The following is a 25,292-nucleotide window of genomic DNA, read 5'->3' as shown; positions in this document are numbered from 1 at the left end:
AAATGTTTAAGGATTGGTAGTGTCCGGATTTCTTGTAAAGTTATTTCACAGCTAAATTCGTGTTTTCCTCGATTTAATAGAAAATAGAAAGACTTCATGATGAGCAATCATCAGGTTAAGATGGATCTAAACCAATCCATTTTTTTCTATATACATACAACATGCCGACGGTTAAACAACTTATTAGAAACGCAAGACAGCCAATACGAAATGCTCGAAAAACGGCCGCGCTTAAAGGATGCCCTCAGCGTCGAGGAACATGTGCTAGGGTGTATGTGCGACTCGTTCAGATCATGACTTCAAACAAATATAAAAAAAATTGAAGTATCCATGATTAGTACCAATGAATAGGATATAGCTTCTCTATCCTAGATTTCTATGGTATATGGAATTTATGGTTTCCTTTGGTGCAAATCCAATTATCTAAATTGGAAATAAGAAGCAATTCTCCCATTGGTAGCAAATGGTTATCCATTAAGCGGAGGAAATAGTAATAAAAAGAAAAAGGCTTATGCTCCTTTATCTTAAAAGAACGGACTAACAGGGTCAGCTACTTAGCCAACTTTCATAATTAAATACCGTCACTGTATGGATAACTCTTATTGTGAAAAGAGCTATTTACTCTATAATGGATAGGTAGAGCCAAAGAATGTGGACTATACAAGTTCGCAATACCTTTTGATGAAAGAAAGGGCTCCGGTGTATAGAGAGGGCCTCACCGTTTAAAAGGGAACCATAGAAACGATGGAACCCACTATTTTTTTTAGTATTATTAGAATGAATTTGTTATTTCGTATAGAAATAACTGAACGGAGTGGAATAAAAAATCGTGGTTGGGAAGGTTACTATAGCAAAAGCCATTGGAATTAATATTTTATATATCGGAATAATTAGTTTTGTTATTAATGAGAAAAAGGGTGGCTAAAAGAAGAGAAATCATTAGTTATTCATTAAGGTTAATTTGATTCAATGACCAGAGTTCCGCGAGGATATATAGCCCGGAGACGACGAACAAAAATGCGTTCATTTGCCTCAAACTTTAGAGGGGCTCATTTAAGACTTAATCGAATGATTACCCAACAGGTAAAAAGAGCTTTTGTTTCCTCTCATCGAGATAGAGGTAGGCAAAAGAGGGATTTTCGTCGTTTGTGGATCACTCGGATAAACGCAGCAACGCGGGTATATAAAGTATTCGATAGTTATAGTAAATTAATACACAACCTGTACAAGAAGAAATTGATTCTTAATCGTAAAATGCTTGCACAAGTAGCTGTATCAAATCCAAATAATCTTTACACGATTTCCAATAAAATAAAGATCATCAATTAAAGGTATAAATAAAGTAATATACTGGAATAATAAAAGATGAATTCCCGGAGAGGGAACTCCGGGAAGATACAATAAATTAAGATTAAGTGGTAGGAATCAACGAGCTGGATTACTTTCTTTATAATATATATAGGTCTGGCCCTTTCGAATTCGAATAAAACATCAACAATCGGAACTTAAGTTCCGGTTGTTGTTTCTTAAATTTTGGTTGTTGTTTCTTAAGTTTCGATTGGAATTGTACTTTTGCGTTAATTGAGGAATATGTCTATTTTTTCTGGGTCTAGAACCTGTAATTATTGAAATTGACTGGGCTTGAAATTGCTTTTCGTTCTCATAGTTACGAAACGGTAAGAAAGATAAAATACGAGCCTGTTTTATAGCAAGAGTAATTAATCGTTGTTGTTTCAAGGTTAATCTATTTATTCGTCTCGATAATATTTTTCCTTGTTCACTAATAAATCTATTAATTAAACTCATGTTTCTATAATCAATTCGATCTCCCGGGCCAATCCGGGGACGCCTACGAAAAGGTTGTTTAGATTTACGAAAAGGTTGCTTGAATTTACGAAAAGTTTGCTTGGATTTACGAAAGGGTTGCTTGGATTTATTAAAAGTTTGCTTGGATTTACTAAAGGGTTGCTTAGATTTAAGAAAAGGTTGTTTAGATGTATACATGATTTATTCCTTATTTAAAATTTGAAAATTTGAAAATTCACTTCTTTATTTTATTAATTTAGGATCCAGAAGAAGTAGTTTTTCTTTGATCCATATCTTATTTGATTCATATTATAGTATATGAATACCCTCTATACATATGAAATAATATCTACCGGAAATCAGATGAGTTGATTTGTATTTTGTATTCTATACTATGTTTTCTTTATATATTAAATATGAAGTTCTTACTCTTTCTGTTGTTTGGAAAGATCAAACACACGATGTTCCTATTTCTTTATTTCGTGATGAGTCGTATGCTTGCGACAATAACGACAAAATTTTTTGAATTCTAATTGTCCGGGTGTATTGTGGCGATTCTTTTGAGTACTATATCTAGAAATCCCCGTCGATTCCTCATTGGCACCTTTTCGAACACAACTGATGCATTCCAAAATAACTCTGATTCTAACATCTTTTCCCTTGGCCATGAACCTCCTTTTCTTTTTGGATTGACTTAACTTAATTCTTCTACTTATTCTTTTATTCTTCTATTTTGAATCCGAAGAAGAAGAATAAAATTCATTAGAATAATTTTTTTTTATTCTTTAATTAAGTAATAAAAAATAGAGAAATAATTAAAGAATACAATCCTTGTCGAATTAGCAAAGATTTTGGTTCGAAATCCTTTCATTTAATTAGCCAGCCCCGCCTTTTCTATGCTCTGATTTCTGAGGCCTTATTTAGCTTGGGTACCCCTTTAAATTGAATTTCTATTTTCAAAAATGGGGTTTACCAAATTTTTAATGACTCTGAGGTTCAACCCAATCCATCTTTTCTTTCTTTTTCCTTCCGATACTAAAAAAAGATTGAAAAGGATCAAATTTTGTCATATCACGAAGAAATCTATCCCTCCCATAGCAATAACTAGAATTAAAAAAAAGGGAATGACAAAGCATCTGGGAATAAACGATTAATTTCTATCAATAAACCTGCTAAAGCACCAAACCATAGAGTACTTAGCACGGGTGCTACAGAGAGATATGTTTTTATATCCCGCATTGAAAATCCTCCTTCCTTGTTGGAATACATATATGATCATAAACTCTTGCCCAAGATTGTTATGCTATATATAAAATGAACCATATCGACGAAATTTTCCTATCCCTAAAAAAGAAAAAGATGACCCCTTCTTCCTATATATTACCAAGGAAAAGTAATCCTTCTTTTATAGGCGAAATTATATTGGATTTTATATGTATATAATTCCTTAATTATATGAGACCAAAAAGAAGAAATGACACGAGGGTTCTATATATAGATAGAGAAAGAAAGAAGAAGAAAATTATGATGTGGAAAAGAAGACAGGAATTGTGTACAATGGCATTGTACAACAATTTAATTTGGAAAAGGGATGTAGCGCAGCTTGGTAGCGCGTTTGTTTTGGGTACAAAATGTCACAGGTTCAAATCCTGTCATCCCTACCTATTACTTCTTTCTTCTTTATAGGCAGTAGCGACGAGATCAATTAAAGTAAAGTGGGTATAACTTGAATTTGTGGAGACTATACGTACGTGAGATACATTAGGAATAGAAAAAGATTTTCTTTTTGAATGAATGAAAGCGCTCTTAGTTCAGTTCGGTAGAACGCGGGTCTCCAAAACCCGATGTCGTAGGTTCAAATCCTACAGAGCGTGATTCCATCTATTTTATGTCGAAGCAGAGTAAAATAACTTAACAAAATTGAATTGTAACTCCAATTTCAATTTGACCTCCTCTCTGGTCTGGAGGAGGTCAATCAAAAAAAAAAAATGACTCAATCAAAGATCCAACTGATCCCCACGCCTGTATTGCAAATACGCAGTCACGAATAATCCCGCTAAAGTAATAGGAATTAGGCCTAAGACGATTCCAAATAGAAAAACTTCAATCATTTCGATTTGTTCGAGGGGATAAAAAAAGAGGTACGATCTATCCCTAAATAGTACTCTAAATTATCCACGAATCTCAATGACCAAGAAAAGAATTCCTAATTAGTCTGGAAAAGAGTCGTAGAATGCCAGGAATCCCAAAGAAAGATTTTTCTTTTCTGAATTATAATTATTCAGTCAATTCAAATAAGGCGTATCTTGTTCAAGCCAATAAATAGAGCTGGGGTTATAGTTAAAGCAGCCAGTAGAAAACCAAAATAACTAGTTAAAGTAAGCATGAAAGAGTTAAATTCCATTTATTTTTTTTTACTACACTACATATGTTGGTAAAGCATTTACCTAAGTTATGGAAAATTCATAATTCATCAGTTATTTTAGATAATACTAAAAAACAAGATAGAGTAAGATACAGAAGTGTAAAAGAAAGTGGATTCATCAGATGATACATGAGTCCCTAATTCCGAATCAAGAGATTTGTTGTGGAATTTGTCAATTGAGTAAAGTAATAATATTAAGAACTAGATCATCTAACCCCATTGAATGAAAAAAAGAAATTCAATTTTCAGGGAAATTTTTGAATAAGAGATAAATAAACAATTGAATTTGAAAAAAAAAACTTCTTTCTATTTTGGATAATTTCTTTTTCAATAGGACCCTCTTTTTGGAGTGAACGATCGAATATTCCCCTATTCCTTCTTATTTTAACTGATTGTATTCCATATGGAATAAGAGGAGAACAAAAGCATTCCACGACCTGCCAAGGGGCTGTTAAAAAAAAAAAAAAAAGAAAGCTCTTCCTTGAATTTACTTTATTTTTATTCCTTTTTCGAACTCCAACCAAAGTAGATTCGAAGACGAGTCACTTCAATTATCCTTTTAAGTTCTATTCTATCTTCTGTCTTTCCCTATTTCATCTCGTAAAGTTCCGCGCTCGCAGTTTGGTCAAGAAAGTTAGACCTAATCCAACAAACAATACAAGGATGAATTACGAATTATGAAAGGATAGATTTCACATATACTTGTCCTTGTATTGTGTCAGTATGAGAATATCCTTCCTAAATTATTTATCCAAACCTATTGATCATTAACTTAGATTTTCCCAAGATTTTGGCTGCTATTCCGAATTACTCTATTATTCCGAAGCCAATGAAAAGTAAGTAGAACCTACAAAAATGGGGTTTTCTATTGATGCCTTGAATAACATATAGCTTACCTATAGACAAAAAAAAAATAAAAAAGTAATTATGTTTCGGAACCAGGCAAAACCAGATTGCTGTGCCATAGGAAGGATAGCTATACTAATTCGGTATACTCAAAATACACCTTTGGTACAAAATTGACAATCTCACAAGGATGAAATATCAGTAATTTTCTATTTACTGGTCGATCCCATCTTTTACGGAATCAATTCCTTTTTTGAATGTACAAAAATTTTGGGAGTTCAGCATGTCTGGAAGCACGGGAGAACGTTCTTTTGCTGATATTATTACCAGTATTCGATACTGGGTTATTCATAGCATTACTATACCTTCCCTATTCATTGCGGGTTGGTTATTTGTCAGTACGGGTTTAGCTTATGACGTGTTTGGAAGTCCTAGGCCAAACGAGTATTTCACGGAAAGCCGACAAGGAATTCCGTTAATAACCGACCGTTTTGATTCTTTAGAACAACTCGATGAATTTAGTAGATCCTTTTAGGAGGCCCTCAATGACCATAGATCGAACCTATCCTATTTTTACAGTGCGATGGCTGGCTATTCACGGACTAGCTGTACCTACTGTTTTTTTCTTGGGATCAATATCAGCAATGCAGTTCATCCAACGATAAAACAAATTCCAACTATAGAACTATGACACAATCAAACCCGAATGAACAAAATGTTGAATTGAATCGTACCAGTCTATACTGGGGTTTATTACTCATTTTTGTACTTGCTGTTTTATTTTCCAATTACTTCTTCAATTGAGAGAAAGAAAGAGACTAATAAGAATTCTCTTATCCCATTTGGAAGGATACCATCCTTATAACTACCCATGACTGTTTTTGTCTCTAGCATGACCAATTGATAAAATGTGGAGGAAAGTAGGGGAAATGGCCGATACTACTGGAAGAATTCCTCTTTGGCTGATAGGTACTGTAGCTGGTATTGCTGTGATTGGTTTAGTAGGTGTTTTCTTTTATGGTTCATATTCTGGATTGGGTTCATCTCTATAGTAATCGGAGGGACCAGATTGTAAACATGAAAAAGTAGGAGCTTAGCGGGTCCTTACCCCCCTTTATCTGATTAGAGCGGAAAGGACCCGCGGAATTTTTATTTTACTCTTATAACGCGAATTGAATCTATTCGATTCACTCTTATGAAGCAACAAGAAAAAGAGATCACTCGAGGATCCAATATCTTATTCCACGAAGGAAGTATCCTGAAAATCCTTGATTTAGTTTCGAGTAATAAACTAATAAAACCTTAATCAAAACTATTCAACTAGCCTAAAAATAAAAAAACCTTCAATGGAAGAGTTTACTTTTTTTTTGCAAAATTTCTGTAAATTTGAAGTTGAACTTAATTAAACAAGCCAAGCAATTTGCTCACAATCACAAGAAATTTTTCCCCCGCCATATTTTCTTCCCCTCTGTTTGTCCACTACCTCGGCTAAACCTAAGCAAAAGAAAAAGAGGTCCAAGAGACAGACCCGAATAAAGAAGAAATAGTAATCTTTGACGAATTAGGAAGAAAAAGGATTCTTATTTTGATACAAGAAGAATCGGCACAAGAAAAAGGCTTTTTCTTGTGCCGAATAGACGATTAAGAAGACCTGCAATCCCTCCGAAAAAGAAGAAATTTTAATTTGATTGTTCTCGCCTTTGCCTTGGATTCTCTTCTTTTGCATGGGATATAAATAAGGAATTCCAGACATCTCATAAACAAAAAGCAGTCTAAACAAAAAAAGGATTTCCAAAATAGATCATAGATAATTCTAGCAATTGCCAATAAATCGAGGCTTTTTACCAACTTGATGGTAAGAAATCCCGGGACCTAGAAATTCATTTCGTACAATTGAACCTTTTCAAACTGTTTCTTTTTGAGAACCAAAAAAACTTGTGCCAAAATAACGGATGCGAAGAAGAACAAAAGGCCTTGGACACGTAATGGATCCTGAAGCACGATTTCTGCGTCCCCCTGACCAAAACCTCCCACATTAGGATTGCTTGTTAATGGTTGATCAAGCTTGATGGATTCCCCCTCTGAAACAAGAAGTTCTGGTCCGGGAGGTATAATATCAATCACTTGGCGTCCATCTGATGCATCAACTATGGATATTTCATACCCCCCCTTTTCTTTACGTAGTATTTTTCTTACTATACCTGTTGACGTAGCATTATAGACTGTATTGTTACTCTTGCTACCATCAGGATAGATCTGTCCTCTTCCTCGGTTTCCCCCTACATATATGGGATATTTTAAGAAATGAGCATCTTTCTTCGTAGCAGGATCAGGGGAAAGAATGGGAAAGACAATTTCACTATATTTCTTACCGGGAACAGGGCCTATCACAAGAATGTTTTTTTTATCGGGACGATAACTCTGAAAAGCAAGATTTCCTATCTTTTCTTTTAACTCAGGGGAAATACGATCGGGCGGCGCTAATTCGAATCCCTCGGGCAAAATAAGAACAGCACCTACATTCAACCCTCCCTTTTTTCCATTAGCAAGAACTTGTTTCAATTGCATATCATAAGGAATTCGAAGAACTGCTTCAAATACAGTATCGGGAAGCACAGCTTGGGGAACTTCAATATCGACGGGCTTGCTAGCTAAATGGCAATTGGCACATACAATTCGTCCAGTTGCTTCTCGTGGGTTTTCATAACCCTGCTGCGCAAAAATGGGATATGCATTTGAAATAGATGTCCGAGTTATTACGTATATCATGATCGATACAGAAATCGATCGAGTTATCTGTTCCTTTACCCAAGAAAAAGTATTTCTATTTTCCATGTCCAATCGCAGATCCCAGAATTTCTACAATAAATTAGATAGGTAGCTAAGCTAATCTAGTTCCCTATACACGAATCTGTTGTCATTCTACTGCAACAGTTGTACTGCAATGATGAATACCTTAAAGTAGGTATAAATAGAAAGAATTTTGCTAAAATGGAAAAGGGCTTTCTTTCTAAAAAAAGATGCTTGCTAATTTGATTAATATTAATATCGGGAGATCAAATGAATTTATGCTTCACTAATTGAATGATAAATGACTACAAGCGAAGGAGATAGACGATTTAAACAAAAAAAGACCCAAAATTTCAAACATGTATCTAGAATTACTGGAAAACTACAAACAAAAATAGTGAAAATAAGCTCGTTAGGAGCCCATCCAAAATCGTTGTAGACCCAACGAATTACTAGTTCCCAACCACGGGTGGAGTGAAATCCAACAAAAAAATCAGTAACTAAAAGAATAAAAAAAGCTTTTATTGAGTCATTTAAATTATAGAAGAATTCCTGAACCCAAGAATTCAAAATGACAAGTTCCTCTTTACCCAGAAAAAAAGAACCACTTAGAATAGCCAAACAGATTATATTTGTCGAGAAATGCAAAATGGTATGGAGATGATCCTCATTATTTATTTTGACCCATTGTATTATTTCCTTGTGTATTCCTGTAGGAGGTTTTTGTACATGTGTCTTTAGTTTCCCTTTTATCATCTCGTCCAAGAGAGAAAGTTCTTCTAATTCTATGAATCTTTCTAGAATCCTTTTCTCTTGAATATCAGTTAAGAGAGTTTCGGATTGCCTGGTATTCCACCAATTCTTAATCCAAAGTTCCAGACATTTGTTAAATGAGGAAGAGACCCCCCAAGGCAAAAGTACGATAAATACAAGATATAGTAAAGAAGGCAATGCTTTCTTTTTTTTCATTTTTGATCTGTAAATGGAGTTGTTAATGAATATGCTTCATTCGCTGACTCTATTCCATTCCCTGACTCTATATGATGATATTTCTATTTCATGATATTTCTATTTCTTTGAAGCAAAAACTCTATAGGTTTGATACCCTGTATCTATTCTTCTTTTTTGTATATTAGTTATTAGTGGAATTTCAGTGCATTGGGTTCTTTCTTAGATCTAGATGGAATGAAATAGTGAAATAGAATAAAAAAAAAGCCCTTTCGGATGAAAAAGGAAGAATAGTATGCGATATATCTAACTTGGATAAAAAAAAATTAAAAGCAAATTTCTCTTATCCTCGTTTGTTCCTTCCTTTAGATAAATACTTAAAAATCCCCTTACAATAACAAATCCAATTTAGAAGGGACTTCCTCCCTGTGTTGAGAAAACTTTTCTTCTTCCAATTCTTCTTTTCTTCATTCAACTCAGTTCAAAAAAGATACCTCAAAATACTTCAATTGGTACGCGCAAGAAATAGGCCAATTCGGCAGCTTTTTGTTCAATTTCTCGTGGAGTAAAAAATTTATCATCAGTACGAGTCAAGGGAATGATCCCCTGGCCCCGGATTTCCATATAAAGAATACGACGAGGATAAAGACCCTCTTTAACCTGAATTCTAATTGATTGGATATCCCGCATAAGGAATCGAAGGAAGACGCGACGTTTTATTCCAGGGAATCCCCAACGAAAAATGCACACTATTCCCTCTTTTCTATCGAATCGGTCATAACCACTACCTACATTCCACAAAATAGTACACCACAAGTAGGAGCTAATGAATAGGCCTGCGATTCCGTAGAAAGACATCACGACCCCCTGCGGAAAAAAAAGAATTTCTTGAGATGGAAGTATAGATATAATATTCTTACCAAGATAACTGGAAATCCCAACCGATAAGAATCCTAGTGAACCTAGAAAAAGAATACAGGCCCAGAAAAAATTACCCCTTTTTCGAGAACCTTTTAGAAGTTCTACCCATATGTGTTCTGATCGCCAATTCATATTAGATATACTAAATCCAGCAGCGGTCGATTGAAATTGAGAGAATAAGCTAAATAATTTTGACTTTACTTTTTTTGATTCTGAAATCGCCTTCAGCAACTAGTACTCCTGTGAAATAATAGGTTAGATACATTGACTTTCTATTCAAAAAATATTCGTTGATTCAATTAAAATAAATAAAATAAAACTCGCTATACCTGGCTCTGCATATTCATGCATTTATGCTCGTAGCCTATATCCGCATCCATAACCGTTTTTCATTTGTGTGTAGAAAGTGTGTGTAGAAAAAGCCACATACCCTACCATATTATATTACTTACACTAAAAAATACTAGACAATCTTATTTTTTTGCACATAAAGAAATAAAGAAGTCATTGCAATTGCCGGAAATACTAAGCCTACTAAAGGCACGAAAATAGAAGGTAAGTTTAAATCCGTCATGGAATAGGTGTCTCAATTCAAATTTACTATTTCTATCTAGTCGAAAAATATCTTAAGATTCTTATGATATAATTAAGTATATCTATTATAAGGAATATTGACTATTGTATTGTATTTTTTATTTTTAGTTTGAAAAATATTCTGTAAAAAAAATGAAAGGATAATAAGAAAATTCCAAAAAAGGAGAACTAATTAAAAAGATTTTATTTTGATTTTCCCATCCTCATGGCCTTTCTATCTTTCTAATCTAATTTGAAATTGGATTCAAAAGAAAGCGGTTAGAATTTACTTCCTGCATACATACTTCTCTAGAAGCGCATACAATAATGCGTGGTAAAGGCGGAAAAATAGTATATTCAATCAAAATCAAAGGGCAAATTATCTTACCTACTATAGATCCCCTACTACCCTCTTAGACTTTAAAAGGCGATATACCACCCAAAGAAAGGGTATGAAAATGCCGGGTGGAGTTAGCTTTTCGACGAAGACCTGTCCCGTGCAGCGAAGCCCTGTTAGTAAGACCCCCCGCAATAATGGATTATAGAAGAATATTATTCCAAATACTCCTCTGGACGCATATAGTATCATTGCGATTCCGAATCTTTTTTATTTATGAATATGAACAGAAAAAATTCATTGTATCGTTGGGTCGGAGCGGAGGTTTGGTCCAGAAAAATTAGAAACAAAACGTCTACTCTACCGCATTGAAGTCTATAGCGCTGTATTTCCACGAAAGTATAATTCTTACCATCAGGATACGATCCTTTCTTTTGAACTAAACGTCTCTACGATGGGTCCAGGTTCTATGTCCAATCCCAAATCAAGGATTTCTCGCTCTTGATCGGAGTCATAAACTAAAAAAAAACTACCTTTTTATCCTTTTTCTCAAGGTTATAGAAAACTTCCTTATCTAGTTCTAGCATTTTGAAAAAAAAAAAATGCTTCTTTTTTTACACACAGTTCGAGTCACTTGTTGACTCACGATTACGCCTGTTAAAAGTTTCAAACGTCCTCTTTTTTGAAATTGAAAGAGAGTCCTATAAAAAGGTCTAACTTCCAAACTATGTCTTTTTTCATTCATTCTCCTTTAGTTTTTTTCTCTATCTAGAAGTGGAATAGAATAACCCGGTTGAAGGGTAATGATCATACGTCTGTAATGCATTGTATGGCCCAGAATAGGTCCTATTCTTCTACCTTTTCCAGGTAGTCGATGGCTATTCACAGCTACCACCTTAACACCAAAGAAGAGTTCGACCCAATGCTTTATTTCTGTCTTAGTGAATCCCGATTCGACATTAAAAGTATATTGATTCTTTCCCAATAAACGAAGACTTTTTTCTGTAAATACTGCGTATTTGATTCCATTATCATTATCATATGATAATACTATATTTTATTATTTTATTATTTTATTTGTATTTCTTTATTGTATTATACCTTAATATATATATTCTAGATATATAGAATAGACGAATCTCAATTTGTCAAGTCTCATGATCATATCATGATCTATTTTTATTCGGCTCAATCTTTTTTTTCTAAAAAAGATTGAGCCGAGTTTAATTGCAATCAATTAGAAGAATAAAGAAGAATTACTGCATTTCATAACTGATTTTTTTCTCTTTTTATTTCGTTTCTTTTTTATTTATACCTTCTTTATCTTTAGTTTTATCTAGTTAATCAATAGTATCTACCGGCTCGAACTCGAATTTGATCGCCTTCCATACTTCACAAGCTGCGGCTAGTTCAGGACTCCATTTGCAAGCTGCTCGGATAATTTCATTACCTTCGCGAGCAAGATCGCGCCCTTCGTTACGAGCTTGTACACAGGCTTCTAAAGCCACTCGATTAGCTGCTGCACCAGGTGCATTTCCCCAAGGATGTCCTAAAGTTCCTCCACCAAATTGTAATACAGAATCGTCCCCAAAGATTTCGGTCAGAGCTGGCATATGCCAAACATGAATACCACCTGAAGCTACCGGTATAACACCTGGCATGGATACCCAGTCCTGAGTGAAAAAGATACCGCGAGCACGATCTTTTTCAATAAAATCATCGCGCAATAAATCAACAAAACCTAAAGTCATTTCGCGTTCCCCTTCTAACTTACCTACTACTGTACCGGAGTGGATATGATCTCCCCCAGACATACGCAATGCTTTAGCTAATACACGGAAATGCATACCATGATTTTTCTGTCTATCAATAACTGCATGCATTGCACGGTGAATGTGAAGAAGTAGGCCATTGTCGCGGCAATAATGAGCCAAAGTAGTATTTGCGGTGAATCCCCCAGTTAAGTAGTCATGCATTACAATAGGAACCCCTAATTCTCTTGCAAATACAGCTCTCTTAATCATTTCTTCACATGTACCCGCAGTCGCATTCAAGTAATGCCCCTTGATTTCACCGGTTTCGGCCTGTGATTTATAAATAGCTTCGGCACAAAAGACAAAACGGTCTCTCCAGCGCATAAATGGTTGTGAGTTTACGTTTTCATCATCTTTGGTAAAATCAAGTCCACCACGTAGACACTCATAACACGCTCTACCATAATTTTTTGCGGATAATCCCAATTTTGGTTTAATAGTACATCCCAATAAAGGACGACCGTACTTGTTCAACTTATCTCTTTCAACTTGGATACCATGAGGCGGGCCTTGGAAAGTTTTTGAATAAGTAGGGGGAATTCGTAGATCCTCCAAACGTAGAGCACGTAGGGCTTTGAAACCAAATACGTTACCTACAATGGAAGTAAACATGTTAGTAACGGAACCCTCTTCAAATAGGTCTAATGGATAAGCTACATAACAGATCCATTGGTTGTCTTCCCCAGCAACAGGCTCGATGTGATAGCATCGTCCTTTGTAACGATCAAGACTGGTAAGTCCATCAGTCCAAACAGTTGTCCATGTACCAGTAGAAGATTCGGCAGCTACTGCAGCCCCTGCTTCTTCGGGCGGAACCCCAGGCTGAGGACTTACTCGGAATGCTGCCAAGATATCAGTATCCTTAGTTTCATACTCTGGGGTGTAGTAAGTCAATTTATAATCTTTAACACCAGCTTGAAATCCAACACCTGCTTTAGTTTCTGTTTGTGGTGACATAAGTCCCTCCCTATAACTCTTGAATTAAGAATTCTCACAATAACAGGGTCTACTCGATGTTAATTAGGCGTAAATGAAACTTTAGCAAAAATCTCGTAAAACAAAAAGGATATTCAATTAATATAATATCAACTCATTAAAGAAAATTGAGGGCATGCTTAGGTTAATGAATATGTTTCATTCATATATAATGCGTACACCCTGTGTATGTTCTATCCTATAGGAATTCCAATATAGGAATTCGATAGGAATTGAGTTGTTGTTATGGTAAGTTAACACGGTTCGTTATTAAACCATGGATTTGATTTACCAAATCCATAATTATTGTATACTCTTTGATAGATATAGCGCAACCCAAATTAATTCCTAATCCTTATTTTACAAGTTCTTAATAGTTCTCTTTTCTTATTTTGAATGCAAATACCTAACTAAATACTAATAAAATTCTTTGTTGACAGCAATCTATGCTTCACAGTAGTATATATTTTGTATATCGAAGTCCTAGATAGGAAAGTAGAGTAGGCACAGATCCTCCACAAAAGGCAAAATGTATATGAAAAAAAAGATTGATTGAACTTTCCAATGGACTCATTCCATGAGTAAACGATTGAATGGGATTCGCTTGGGCAACGAAATCAAGTCCTGGTCCCCTTTTCTCTCTTATTGAATTAACTAATTCATTTCCTTTTTACTTTTGGATTTTTTTTGATTTGATTTGGCATTATTCAACAATAAAAAAAGAAAAATTTCGACAAATTCCTTTTTTTTAATTATGTGATAATTATGAGAACCAATCCTACTACTTCTCCTCCCGGGGTTTCCACAATTGAAGAAAAAAGTACAGGTCGTATCGATCAAATTATTGGACCCGTGCTGGATGTCACTTTTCCCCCAGGCAAGTTACCTTATATTTATAACGCTTTGGTAGTCCAGAGTAGAGACACTGCCGATAAGCAAATTAATGTGACTTGTGAGGTACAACAATTATTAGGAAATAATCGAGTTAGAGCTGTAGCTATGAGTGCTACGGACGGGTTGATGAGAGGAATGGAAGTGATTGACACGGGAGCTCCTCTCAGTGTTCCGGTCGGTGGAGCTACTCTCGGACGAATTTTCAACGTTCTTGGGGAGCCTGTTGACAATTTGGGTCCTGTAGATAGTAGTGCAACGTTCCCTATTCATAGATCTGCGCCTGCCTTTATCGAGTTAGATACGAAATTATCCATCTTTGAAACAGGTATTAAGGTCGTCGATCTTTTAGCTCCTTATCGACGTGGAGGAAAAATAGGACTATTTGGGGGGGCTGGAGTAGGTAAAACAGTACTGATCATGGAATTAATCAATAACATTGCTAAAGCTCATGGGGGCGTATCCGTATTCGGTGGAGTAGGGGAACGGACTCGTGAAGGAAATGATCTTTATATGGAAATGAAGGAATCCGGAGTAATTAATGAAAAAAATATTGAGGAATCAAAGGTAGCTCTAGTCTATGGCCAAATGAATGAACCACCGGGAGCTCGTATGAGAGTTGGTTTAACTGCCCTAACTATGGCGGAATATTTCCGAGATGTTAATAAGCAAGACGTGCTTTTATTTATCGATAATATCTTTCGTTTTGTTCAAGCAGGATCAGAGGTATCCGCTTTATTAGGGAGAATGCCCTCCGCAGTGGGTTATCAACCTACTCTTAGTACAGAAATGGGTTCTTTGCAAGAAAGAATTGCTTCTACTAAAAAGGGATCTATAACTTCGATTCAAGCAGTTTATGTACCTGCAGACGATTTGACCGACCCTGCCCCTGCCACAACATTTGCACATTTGGATGCTACTACCGTACTTTCCAGAGGATTAGCTTCCAAGGGTATTTATCCAGCAGTAGATCCTTTAGATTCAACCTCGACTATGTTACAGCCTCGGATCGTTGGCAACGAACATTATGAAACTGCGCAAAGAGTTAAGGAAACTTTACAACGTTACAAAGAACTTCAGGACATTATCGCAATTCTTGGCTTGGATGAATTATCGGAAGAGGATCGTTTAACTGTAGCAAGAGCAAGAAAAATTGAGCGTTTCTTATCACAACCGTTCTTTGTGGCAGAAGTTTTTACTGGTTCTCCAGGAAAGTATGTTGCTCTTGCGGAAACTATTAGGGGATTTCAACTAATCCTTTCCGGAGAATTAGACGGCCTACCTGAACAGGCTTTTTATTTGGTGGGTAACATCGATGAAGCTAGCACGAAAGCTATAACCTTAGAAGAGGAGAACAAATCGAAGAAATGAAATTAAATCTTTATGTACTGACTCCTAAGCGAATTATTTGGGATTGTGAAGTGAAAGAAATCATTTTATCCACTAATAGTGGCCAAATTGGCGTATTACCAAACCACGCCCCCATTAACACAGCAGTAGATATGGGTCCTTTGAGAATACGCCTCCTCAACGACCAATGGTTAACAGCGATTCTGTGGAGCGGTTTTGCGAGAATAGTTAATAATGAGATCATCATTTTAGGAAATGATGCGGAACTGGGTAGTGATATTGATCCGGAAGAAGCTCAAAAGGCACTTGAAATAGCCGAAGCTAACTTGAGTAAAGCTGAGGGTACGAAAGATTTGGTTGAAGCGAAGCTCGCTCTCAGACGAGCTAGGATACGAATCGAGGCTGTCAATTGGATTCCCCCATCCAATTGAAGACAATCCAGTGGTTTATAGTTGATACAAAGAAAAAGGGAAGAGGGGTAGAAAAAGTTATTAGATAGCGAAGCGAAGTAAGTCCAATGCTATCTAGTAATTTTTCTACCTACTTACCTACTATTGGATTTGAACCAATGACTCCCGCCGTATGAAAGCAATACTCTAACCACTGAGTTAAGTAGGCAATTTATCACCACAAAGGAAGACCCATTACTTCGATCGATTATATATTGAATCCCTTTTCTAAGCAATACCGCTCTGTTATTGGTCTGTTATATACTAAATACTAAACTAAATACTAAACAGATACAGATCAAAGGGGTATCCTCTGGCATTAGAAAATATTCATCTTGACAAGAAATTATCTATATGTTAAGATATCTCTGATAAGGGCTATAGCTCAGTTCGGTAGAGCAACTCGTTTACACGTGCGCCAATGCTTTTCAAAGGAGCTTATTATGCAATGAACATAATCGATCTTATTGCAAAATCAATGTCTTACTTCATAGATTCGAGAGAATAGGAGAACAGTAGCCTGACAAACAGTCGGTTCAGTCCGATTCAGGTGCCAATTCAGGTGCCTAATCAAATAGAACCCTTATGGATTTGCTAGTTGATAAGGTAAATATCCAGCCCACTAAATGCTAGGCGTAATGAGGATAAGGGCCTCCAAAAAACTTCTTTTCGTTCTATGAACTTTAAGGTGTATGAAGTCTCATAGTTAACTCTTGCAGTGGAACGATAGAGACTCCATTTCACTTAGGTTGATTTAATTTAGACCGGAGGCAGACCTAAGTCAAGGTAATCCTCCTTTGAAACACTTTGGTATTGCTCCTAGATAGATCATAATACAAAAAATCAATCAGAGCACAGGGAGCCATCTCATTATCTTTCCGTAAAGAAAAACTATGGTGGACTAACTGATCTTTAAATCAGTTTATGAAAGAGCCCAATGCAAAAAAATGCATGTTGGGTCTTTGAAACAGTTCAAATCATTTCGATAATAATCCGTTTGATCTGTTTTACCGAGAAGGTCTACGGTTCGAATCCGTATAGCCCTAATATGCCCTTTTTTAGATTTTAGGATCTCTATCCTATGTTTTCTTTAGTTTAGTATAGTTTTCATTTTCTCATTAGTATTTGTTTATAGACTGGATAGGCGCCTGCGACATAGAATAGAGATAAAAGCATTACCAAAGGCTCATTCATCGAAAATCAAAATCATACAGACAGGAAAAGAAAAACGAATTTCTATCAAATCAATAGAAGAAAGGATCCTTTCCCTGATTTGAATCCCGTCCTCCTTCAAATAGGATATCTCTAGACTTCCCTATAATAACTGCAATGATTTTATCCATTTTGCGAATTCCTACTTTGTTTTAAGTATATTTATTACTTTGTTTATAGATACATTATGTAAATTGATCAACTTTAAATAGAAAAAATAAAGTAAAGAGTAAATAAGAAAACAGAATATTCTGTCTCATAGTTCTGAAATAGAGTTCTTTATTTTTATTTTATAGTATTACTTCTCATTAATTATACTGCATAGATTAGTCCTACTATCTTAATTAGGTTCTAATTTAGTAGTATTCTCATTTTTATTTAATAGTCTCTTATTATTTTATTATTAAATATTAAATAAAGGATAGAGCTATTCTTTTTTCTAGAGATTCTAGAGAAAGCGAGACAAAGTGAAACGAGAAAGTTTTCTTTATATAAGAATTAGATCTACATACACCATATCTAAATAGAATGGAAATCCAAAAGAAAGGGAGTTGGGATTCCATTGGATGAATCTTTAAAGAAGATGCAGCACAGAGGAAACAAAGGCTAAACTTAAACTAAGCGCTTTTGTTTGAACAAAAAAGATTCTTGTTTCACCGAGGAAAAGAGAGAAGTTCTGGATAAATTGACAATGCTGAATTGAATTGACTAATTTAAGTTCCGCCTATTCCACATTAATGGGAGTACATTATGTTTCTGCTTCACGAATATGATATTTTTTGGACATTTCTAATAATAGCAAGCCTTATTCCTATTTTGGCATTTTCGATTTCAGGACTTTTAGCCCCGGTTAGTGAAGGACCAGAGAAGCTTTCTAGTTATGAATCGGGTATAGAACCCATGGGAGGGGCTTGGGTACAATTCCGAATACGCTATTATATGTTTGCGCTCGTTTTTGTTGTTTTTGATGTGGAAACCGTCTTTCTATACCCTTGGGCAATGAGTTTCGACGTATTGGGTGTATCCGTTTTTATCGAAGCTTTGATTTTCGTGCTTATCTTAGTTGTTGGTTTAGTTTATGCATGGCGAAAAGGAGCCTTGGAATGGTCTTAACTGAATATTTAGACAAAAAAAAAGAAGGAAAAGATTCTATTGAGACAGTTATGAATTTGATTGAGTTTCCCTTACTTGACCAAACAAGTTCCAATTCTGTTATTTCAACTACACCAAATGATCTTTCGAATTGGTCAAGACTCTCCAGTTTATGGCCCCTTCTATACGGTACCAGTTGTTGTTTCATTGAATTTGCTTCATTAATAGGCTCACGATTCGACTTTGATCGTTATGGATTGGTACCAAGATCAAGTCCTAGGCAAGCAGACCTAATTTTAACAGCCGGTACGGTAACAATGAAAATGGCTCCCTCTTTAGTGAGATTATACGAGCAAATGCCTGAACCAAAATACGTCATTGCTATGGGAGCCTGTACTATTACAGGGGGAATGTTCAGTACGGATTCCTATAGTACTGTTCGGGGAGTTGATAAGTTAATTCCTGTGGATGTCTACTTGCCGGGCTGCCCACCTAAACCGGAGGCAGTTATAGATGCCCTAACAAAACTTCGTAAGAAGATATCGCGAGAAATAGTTGAGGATCAAACTCTATCTCAAAATAAAAATAGATGTTTTACTACCAGTCACAAGCTTTATGTTAGGCGCAGTACTCATACAGGAACTTATGAGCAAGAATTGCTCTATCAATCACCATCTACATTAGATATATCTTCTGAAACTTTTTTCAAATCCAAAAGTTCAGTACCTTCCTACAAATTAGTGAATTAGGAGAGGGGCTCTTTTGTGTAGAAAAATAAAAAGCAGGGCAATCTTTCAAACTTGCATCCGAAATGTGAAATATTTATACAAAGAGGGAGAGATGAAGACAATGCAGCAGGGTTGGTTATCTAATTGGCTAGTCAAACATGAGGTGGTTCATAGATCTTTGGGCTTTGATCACCGAGGAATAGAGACTTTACAAATAAAAGCAGGGGATTGGGATTCCATTGCTGTCATTTTATATGTATATGGTTACAATTATTTACGCTCCCAATGTGCTTATGATGTAGCACCCGGTGGATCTTTAGCTAGCGTGTATCATCTTACGAGAATACAATATGGTATAGATAATCCAGAAGAAGTCTGCATAAAAGTCTTTGCCCAAAAGGATAATCCTAGAATTCCGTCTGTCTTCTGGATTTGGAGAAGTGCCGATTTTCAAGAACGCGAATCTTATGATATGGTGGGAATCTCTTATGATAATCATCCGCGCCTTAAACGTATCCTAATGCCTGAAAGTTGGATAGGCTGGCCCTTACGTAAGGATTATATAACCCCCAATTTTTATGAAATACAAGATGCTCATTGAATGATAAGAAATTCATGCTCACTTATACAACACAACTCCAGATTTTATTCAAGTCAAGGAATATTTTTAGGTTCTTTTCCTAGATGAAACGGAATACCTATTTATAATTAATTCCTAATTATACAAAAGCATTCCAGATAGACTGAGCAAAAAAAGGGTTTCATTTGGATTCCCCTATTTTGAAAATCGCATATTAATTTCCTTCATATGAACAGAAAAATAGGATGACTCAAAGAAGTTCTCTACCAGGAACTTTGTACCGCGCACATTACTTAGCACAACTAGGAAAATAAGATAAGATAAAGATAAGCAAGACTAAAAAAATATTCGTCGGAATAGCGGAATACAAAATTAAGAAACGCAAAAAAATAAAGGGGAATCTCACCCCCTTCTTTATCATAAAGAAAAGATATATTTTAAAACTTCTTTAAAAAGAAAAAGAAGTGCCTCTATATTTATATTATAGATTTATCCACTTAGATGAATAAATATTATTAATGAATATGTATCACAATCCATCTCGAGGTATTTGGATCAATACCTATTCGGTGGATCTTTTTTTTTTTTTTCTCTGCCAGGAACCAGATTTGAACTGGTGACACGAGGATTTTCAGTCCTCTGCTCTACCAACTGAGCTATCCTGACCTTTTCTTGTGCATCATCCTAGTAGAGTATTTGTATCTATGTCAATTAAAAGGACTAAAAATTAATTAAAGTATTTCAAATTTTAAATTTGAAAATGGGGGGGGTAGTCCTATGCATTGTGCATGGTTTACTTAAATAAAACTTAAAAATAGAGTGAATAACCAAGATTTCTTGCCGATACTCTAATAAAAAAGAAATCTATTCAATGAATAGGATAAGATCCATTGAGTTCTCTTCGCATTCCTTTGTGAAAGAGTAGAATGAGAAAGCTAATGAATCTTAAACCCATTGCATTGATAAAAAGAAAAAAAAGTGCATTGATAAAAAGAAAAAAAAAAAGAGGATAAATAATAATAATATAGTATAGTTAGGGAATAAAAGAGGATTTGGGGATAGAGGGACTTGAACCCTCACAACTTATAAAGTCGACGGATTTTCCTTTTACTAGAAATTTCATTGTTGTCAGTATTGACATGTAGAATGGGACTCTCTCTTTGTCCTCGTCCGATTAATCCACTTTTTTAAAGATCTCGAAAACTTTGAATTTTAATTGAAGAATTTGATTATTCAATATTCGATTGGAGTGGATTCACAATAATGAAAAAAAAAAATTATGATATGAGTTTTTTATTTCATAATCATTATCATTTCTAATTTCATTTTTAAAAAAGATAAAGAACCTATATTATAATTAGAATATAATATGAGTTCTGTGATTAATCGTTTGCTATGTCAGTATCTATACGTGTTTATTAAATGTATAAGGTATAAAACCCCTCTTTCTCTAATTTAGAACTAGAAGGAATTCCACTAACAACACAACGTAATTAACTCGATTCGTTAGAACAGCTTCCATTGAGTCTCTGCACCTATCCTTTTCCTTTGTATTCTAGTTCGAGAACCCCTTGTTTTCTCAAAACACGGATTTGGCTCAGGATTGCCCTTTTTTAATTCCAGGGTTTCTCTGAATTTGGAAGTTACCACTTAGCAGGTTTCCATACCAAGGCTCAATACAATCAAGTCCGTAGCGTCTACCGATTTCGCCATATCCCCATTTCCCTCTTCTTTGAGACCAGGATTCCTTGTGTAATTTCATCCATCTCTTAGTTTTTTTTTTGAATCATTGAGTTCATCACTCAACGTAGTCTAGCAGTTCAGTTCGACTCTATTTGAGAGACCTCGCTTGCTTATTGCAATTCAGAATTGAATTGATTCTATCCTTGATGTATTTGCAATTCAATCCGAATCAATATATCCAAAAGTTTTTATCTCCCCCACCTCCCGTCTTACTTTTTTATAGTATTCAAAATTATACTATAACGCTTGATATTTATTCTTTTTTTCTAATCAGAATTAGCAATTTTATTTACTCTGACTCTATGTTCCCCTTAGTGAAATATTAATCCTCAAATTATTAACAAATAATAAAGTCTATAATGATCGAATGAAAATACCAATAAATTCTATAATTTTATTTTTTAATATCCTATAGTTAAGCATATCAAGCTAACTTTATCTTTAAGAAGTTTTAGTATTTTTTTATTTTTATAAGTATAACTTCAAATTTAGAACTAGTTAATAGCTAAGATTAATAACTAATATCTGAGATTTTACGGATTTCCTATACTATACCTATTTCTATTTGTTACACTATTTCCGTTATGTAAGCCCACTTAGCTCAGAGGTTAGAGCATCGCATTTGTAATGCGAGGGTCATCGGTTCAAATCCGATAGTCGGCTTTTTTTTCTCTATCGATGTTCTACGAACAAGAATCTCTTTTTTTCCGAATTAAATGGAGAATCCAGGATCTTTTATGTTTTTTACCTTACAATTTTGCTAGATACAAAACAATAAAATAAATAATATATATACAAAAAAAAAAGATTTTGATGAAATTCCATTTTTTGGGGTACTTTAGTTGATTTTACTCTGTTTATCCTGTAGTTTAATTCAGTTTTAATTTCGATGTATTCTGTAATGTAAATACAATGAAATTAATTGTGTAAAATGAAATTTCAATAAAATAAAAAAAGGAGTCTTCATGTCCCGTTATCGAGGACCTCGTTTAAAAAAAATACGCCGTCTGGGAGCTTTACCAGGACTCACTAGAAAAACACCTAAATCCGGAAGTAATCTTAAAAAAAAATTCAATTCTGGGAAAAAGGAGCAATATCGTATTCGTCTTCAAGAAAAACAGAAATTGCGTTTTCATTATGGTCTGACAGAACGACAATTACTTAGATATGTACATATCGCTGGAAAAGCAAAAAGGTCAACAGGCCAGGTTTTACTACAATTACTTGAAATGCGTTTGGATAATATCCTTTTTCGATTGGGTATGGCTTCAACCATTCCTGGGGCCCGCCAATTAGTCAACCATAGACATATTTTAGTTAATGGTCGTATAGTCAATATACCAAGTTTTCGTTGCAAACCCCGAGATATTATTACTACGAAAGATAACCAAAGATCAAAAGGTCTGGTTCAAAATTATATTGCTTCATCGGACCCGGGGAAATTGCCAAAGCATTTGGCGATTGACACGTTGGAATATAAAGGACTAGTAAATAAAATCCTAGATAGGAAGTGGGTCGGTCTCAAAATAAATGAGTTGTTAGTTGTAGAATATTACTCTCGTCAGACTTGAACTTAACGAAAAAAGGAAAGGTTCATAGAATTTTCTTCCCCTTCCCCTTTCCCCGAACTAAATCGCCCTAAGACCATTACCATTAATTTGTATTTTCCCATCAACTAGCTAAAATTGATTAACCCTAGGATTAGGATCCTTTTTTCTTTTTTCCTCTATGTGTATTTTACATACCACAGTAATTTGCTATAGAGAATTTCTAATTTCTATTAAATCAAAATAAGATAATATAAGATATTATATTATTGCTGGAAAAAATTGTTATTTGATTTGATACATTGTGATCCTTAACGTTGATGAATTAAGAAAAACGGAAAGAGAGGGATTCGAACCCTCGGTAAACAAAAGTCTACATAGCAGTTCCAATGCTACGCCTTGAACCGCTCGGCCATCTCTCCTACATAACTTATTATGGAAAATAAACTGAGTGAATAGCGAGTTTTCTTATTCCTGCAGTACAGGTACAACCGCAACCACTCGGGGGTTCCATAGTTCTATTGGAAAAATTCCTTTTGATCTAAGTGGAAGGATACAGGATTTTTTACTAGAAATTGCGCTCGCTATAAATAAAAGTTTTAATTTGGGTTTTCCCGCAACTAAAGAAAAAGAAAATGGAAGAATTCTTCTTATTGCATAATAAAATAAAGAAACCTTAGAATTCCGTTTGCATAAGATACGCTACACCATACTATCGAAATCAAAAATAGGGTATGAGACAATTAATAACTTTGAAAACACGAAATAGTTGATAACATAAGTTGTTGTTCAGAAATAGGAAAGTGGAATGAAATCCAGTCTTAGTCAAATATTTCATATCTCTTCGTGTCCAAGCAGAAGGAAAAGGATACAATTTGAGCTGAGCGGAAAATCCATATCTCTCTTATCCATTTAAAGCATATGGATTTAGAGTAGAGCATATGGATCAATCTATTTATAATTATAAGAATCGAATGTGTTTGTTTTTATGTTATTTTGTGAAGGAATGAAAACAATTCTATATAGAATGGGTTGGGAATTATGCCTAGATCCCGTGGAAATGGAAATTTCATTGATAAGACCTCCTCAATTGTAGCCAATATTTTATTGCGAATAATTCCGACAACCTCAGGAGAAAAAAAGGCATTTACTTATTATAGAGATGGTGCGATTTGACTCTTTTTTTTGCTTTTTTTTAGCCCTACCTATACCTCAGTCTTACGAAAAAGAGAGGGGGGTTGGCATAGAGAGAACCAAATTTGTAAAGCAAACAAACCCACGCTTCGGGAAGGTGAGGCGAACTAACAATTCCTTCCGTCGTGTATCCTCGATTGATGCGGCTTCAGATACTTCAATTGTAGATTTGAGTATTGAGCGAAAGGTTACACCTACAGGATATGGTATGGTATGGATTACAGGCCAATCCTACTCTATTAGTATCCGTAGGCAGCATAGGGGAGAAAAGCACTACACCTAGAAATAGGAATCAACAAGAGAAAAACTTTGTTAGAAATTACCCCTTTCCTGATCGGTATCAGGGCTGGGAAGAATGGTTGGGATAACAAACAACCATCAGGTTTGTACTTTGGATACCCCTATAACCATCAAAGATCGTTGAAGTAGCTAATTCCTCTAAATAGGAGGCGTTGAGAACAAAGAAATTATTGGAGCTATCGTTTTCCTCTAGCATTAATAGAATTCATTGGTGTTAAGAAAAACCTCTTGTGGAAGGTTGGCTAGAGATTTCTTGGAAAAATACCAGCCCCTTTCGGTTCATAATGAGACGGGACTAATTCTATTTTGATTCTATAGATTATTTCGCTTAGTACTATTATGTACAGAAGGGAGGAGCCGTATGAGATGAAAACCTCATGTACGGTTTTGGAACGGAGATTTTTTGAATAGAATGAACGACCGTAACGGATGTTGGCTCAATCCGAAGGAAATTATGCGGAAGCTTTGCAAAATTATTATGAAGCTACGCGACTAGAAATCGATCCCTATGATCGAAGTTATATACTCTATAACATAGGCCTTATACACACAAGCAATGGAGAGCATACAAAGGCTTTGGAATATTATTTCCGGGCACTAGAACGAAACCCCTTCTTACCGCAAGCTTTTAATAATATGGCCGTGATCTGTCATTACGTGCGACTATCTCCACTATAGAAAGAAAAAAAAAAAAAGAGAGGATCAAATTTTCTAGTAAATACTAGAAAAAAAGGGCTTTCTACATAGGATCGTAAAAACAACGATTTTTCC

The 25,292-nt window shown here is 35.1% G+C and overlaps 5 non-coding genes across 5 annotated transcripts; 3 read left to right on the top strand and 2 right to left on the bottom strand.

The window, feature by feature from the left end:
* The first annotated feature begins 3,393 nt into the window (after positions 1-3,393).
* On the top strand, positions 3,394-3,467 carry TRNAP-UGG (transfer RNA proline (anticodon UGG)). Its single transcript has one exon. It is a non-coding gene; the product is annotated as a tRNA-Pro (tRNA).
* A 139-nt stretch (positions 3,468-3,606) lies between these two features.
* On the top strand, positions 3,607-3,680 carry TRNAW-CCA (transfer RNA tryptophan (anticodon CCA)). Its single transcript has one exon. It is a non-coding gene; the product is annotated as a tRNA-Trp (tRNA).
* A 16,650-nt stretch (positions 3,681-20,330) lies between these two features.
* TRNAF-GAA (transfer RNA phenylalanine (anticodon GAA)) lies at positions 20,331-20,403 on the bottom strand. Its single transcript has one exon. It is a non-coding gene; the product is annotated as a tRNA-Phe (tRNA).
* A 1,667-nt stretch (positions 20,404-22,070) lies between these two features.
* On the top strand, positions 22,071-22,143 carry TRNAT-UGU (transfer RNA threonine (anticodon UGU)). Its single transcript has one exon. It is a non-coding gene; the product is annotated as a tRNA-Thr (tRNA).
* A 1,219-nt stretch (positions 22,144-23,362) lies between these two features.
* Positions 23,363-23,449, bottom strand: TRNAS-GGA (transfer RNA serine (anticodon GGA)). Its single transcript has one exon. It is a non-coding gene; the product is annotated as a tRNA-Ser (tRNA).
* Between the last annotated feature and the right edge of the window lie 1,843 nt (positions 23,450-25,292).

This window comes from Triticum urartu, unplaced genomic scaffold, assembly GCF_056163025.1.
Source record: "Triticum urartu cultivar PI428250 unplaced genomic scaffold, HENAU_Tu73 scaffold2, whole genome shotgun sequence".
Taxonomy (NCBI): Eukaryota; Viridiplantae; Streptophyta; class Magnoliopsida; order Poales; family Poaceae; genus Triticum; species Triticum urartu.
Note: the sequence above shows the minus strand (reverse complement) of the source record. Positions and strands in the feature narration are given on the sequence as shown.